The sequence below is a fragment of the Gossypium hirsutum genome, chromosome A01 (genome assembly GCF_007990345.1).
Source record: "Gossypium hirsutum isolate 1008001.06 chromosome A01, Gossypium_hirsutum_v2.1, whole genome shotgun sequence".
NCBI classification, from domain to species: Eukaryota; Viridiplantae; Streptophyta; class Magnoliopsida; order Malvales; family Malvaceae; genus Gossypium; species Gossypium hirsutum.
The window spans coordinates 26,070,444-26,074,484 of record NC_053424.1 but is presented as its reverse complement, the minus strand read 5'-3'; positions in this window follow the sequence as shown (position 1 = coordinate 26,074,484).

Genomic DNA, 4,041 nt, shown 5'->3' with positions numbered 1-4,041 from the left:
TTGTATATGGCTTACTAAACTTTTAAAGCTTACTTTATGTGTTCTTTCTCTGTTTTATAGATAATCGAAGCTAGCTCAGATTCAGAGATCATCAGGAACATTGTCACACTATCAATCAACTTGTTGGTACTTTTGATGTCTTGTAAATATGGTATATGGCATGTATAGGCTAGTGTTATGATGATGTGTTTTGAGATATGATATTAGCCATGAGATTTGGCTTATAAATGATGTAAATGTTGGTGTGTATTTGGCCATTTGGGTTGGCTTATTATATGAGTTTGGCAAGTGAAACATAATGTATATAAATGGCCTTGTGTTTTGGCATATTTGTCATGGATGTTGTGATGATTAATTGGTATGATTTGATCTTTAAAATAGATGATAAGATGATGAGAAAAATGTATAGAGAAGATAAGTGAAATTGTTGGTAATGGCATATTGTTTTAGTATATTTTGGATTATGATTTAAGTAGTGAAATGGATGAATTTTAAATGGCATGATTTATATAAGAAATAACATGTTTTGGTTGCCTATAAATGTATTGAAATGGTATGAAATGATGTGGTTTTGGTTTGCTTGAAGAGGGTGAGAAATGTGGCTTAAACGAAGCCTATTTACGCCCCATATCGTTGAGCACACGGGCGTGTGACTCACCGTGTGTCTACTGTAACTTAATTAAATAAGTCAGTGGCTTACATGGCTTGGACACACAGGCATGTCTAGTGATTCTGTGTGACACACAGGTTGGCACATGGGCGTGTGACCGGCCGTGTGACCTAAGTCAGTATGTATGCCCTGTTTCCATACGGCTTGTGACAAAGGCGTGTCTGGAGGCCGTGTGAGGCACACGGCTTGTTCACACGGGTGTGTGATCCCTATACGCATGAAAATTTTATAAGTTTTCCAAAATTTTCAAATGTTATCGGTTTCGTCCCAAACCTCTTCCAGGCATGTTTTAAGGTCTCGTAGAGCCTTATAAGGGACAATATAACTATGTTGGATTAACGTTTCTGTAATGGATTCTTGGATGAGAAATCTATGTTGTATGTTGTGATTTGATAGGAAATGCCTCGTAACCCTATTCCGGCAACGGATACGGGTTAGGGGTGTTACAATTCAGCTTTGACTGGATCATCATCTGATCTTCCCGAAATTCCTCAGCCCCAAATTTTTTGAGCTTTTTTATCGGAGAACACTTACTAGATTCAGTTACCGAATGAGGTGGAGGAGCAACCAGGGATGCTACCGATGGTGCAGTAGAGGGAGGAGGTTGTTGAGCTTGATTTCTTTCTTGCATCATCTCATTAAACCATTTATTCATAAACCCATAAAACATATTTCTGAGTTCCTGTTCTTGCATTAGAGAAATTGGGACACTACTACTTATCCCGTGCTCAGATGTTTGTATTCTGCTATTAGCTTCATTACATTTAGCATGTCTTTTCAATCTATAAGAAAAATAAAGATTACATCGGATCATACACATCACACTATCACAAATTTTTATGGCATGTATTTCTAGACACTTTACATGTTACACTCGTTCCGAGAATCTGCTAAACCGAAGCTCTAATACCAATAAATGTAATACCTCTGACCTATTTTCGTTGCCGGAACATGATTACGAAGCATTACCGGAGTTTAAAGAACAATTACACATAATTCATGTCATTTATTATTCATAATTGAAACTAATCATGTCGTCCCTTGAATGGACCTTCGAGGCCCAATTTAAGCATTAGAAACAAGTCAGGACTAAATTGGGAACTTAGAGAAATTTTTGCAAAATTTCATTGGTGTTGGGCATACACGCCCGTGTGACCCTTTTAACATACCCGTGTTTCAGGCCGTGTCCTACCCCGTGTAACTCCTTGACTTAGGTCACACGGGCAATGCACACACTCGTGTGCTAGGCCCTGTGGTCAATTTATTTTTCGAAAATTAAGTGCAGGTTTCACACGGACATGTAACAACCCAATTTCAGTGAAATCGGAACAGTGGCTTCGAGACCACAAATTCGATTCGAAAATAATGTTTATTTTTATTTTATTATTTGGCCCGTATTATGATTGACATGTCGTGTGAAAATTTTGATACAAAAATTTTATCGATTAAGTGTTTAAGTACGAGAAGGACTAAATCGCATAAAATGCGAAAGTAGAATCTAGTAGCTATATCAATTAAATAGCTATGGAATTCAAAACTAGAGGTCCTTATATGGTAATTAGACCATTAAAGAAAAGTATATAGATTTTAGGTGACTTATCTATGGAAAAATTAGAAATGAGTAGGGTCTAAATTGGAAATCACAAAAAATTAAAATATGATAATTAATTAAAAAGAAATTATCATCTTATTTTCATGTCTTCTTCTCCAAAATTTCTATGGAAACCATATGAGAGAGGGAGAAAACTTTCCAAGCTTAAAAAGGTATGAAATCAAGTCTCGTTTTTAGTAATTTTTATATTTTTGGAATCGGGATAGTCTAATCTATCTATTTAGGGGATTAATTTGAAAATTTATCAAGGTATGAAATTTGGGTCATGGATGAATATGCTAAAAATTAGGAATTTATGGTAGAAAATGAAAGGTTGTTGATAGATAAACAACTTTTACAAAATGATTTTTGATGAAAACATGATTTAGAGACTAAATTTTAAAGTTGTGAAATTTGATGAAAAATTCTGAATTTTTATGAATACATGTGCTGTAAATTTTGTAATGAGATTTTGCTTAGGCTTGGAATAGGGAGTAAATTGCAGAAGTTTCATTTTTCGAGCCTAGGAATGAAATTGGAATTTATGGAAAAATTAGGGGCAAAATGATAATTTTTCCTAGGACGTAAATTGAGTCCAAATGAGTATGAAATATGAGAATTGATGACTAAAGCTATTTATATAGATCCAGACAACTCACATTCGAGGTTAGATCGAGGAAAAGAAAAGGTTTCCGATTAGTAGATTTTATACGCGAACAAGTGTCTAGGTAAGTTCGTAACTTAATCGAGCATGTAATTACGTTAATTGAATTTTGTGTTGTATGTAATGTGACTTATATTGAAATGTATTTCTTGAATGCTATAATGGAAAATTTTAATACATGCTTGAAATGGTGAAAAAGGGGTTAAGTCCCGATTGAATATTAAATTTCGATGAATATATGAGCTTTCCTGAAATGCATGAGGTCCTGCATTTGTTGCTGATAGATTTAGCTCGGACGAGTAATCCTATTGACTCATTATAGAAAGGATTTAGCCCAGATGGGTAATCCTAATATAATACCTCTCAAGTATACGTTATGATTAGGGTTTAGCTTGGACTGGTAATCCTAATTGAGCTCTTCTGAGCGTACGTTATATAAAGGATATAGCCTGGACAGGTAATCCTGTTATACGATATGTGGCTTGAGAGTGTATCCTTTGATTAAGTGCCCTAATGGGTGCTTTTGAATAAGAATTGACGGATTATTGAACCGTACACCTCAAGTGTACTACTTGAGCATCCATCGGAATTTCAATAATTTAACAAACACAACTCTTGACATGGTATGAGAATTTTGAGATGAAATGATAATGACTTAAAAGAATATTGCATGATGAGCTCATCTATGTTTACTTGATTGATATGAAGATTTTGGTGACTAACCTGTTTGATTGAATGAATGTGTTTAGGCAGTTTTGCTAATGGATGGAAAACATGATATTGTATGATTAGATTTAATAAACGGGATTGGTAAGTTTCCGTTATACGAACCTACTAAGCATGTAATGCTTACTCCATTTAATTTTCCCTGTTTTATAGTGCTCGGAAGCTCGTGAAGGTTGGAGATCATTGGAGCATCGTCACACTATCAAGTAGCTTATTTTGGGTATACTTAGTAAAATCATTTTGGTATAATGGCATGTATAGGACAACTTGACCATTAATGGCTTGATAATGATGTTTGTAACCTAGCCATTGGAATGGCTAGTAATGGTTGTTTTGACATACTTGTAATGTCATGCTATGGTAACTAAATATATGTTAAGTAGTTGATCA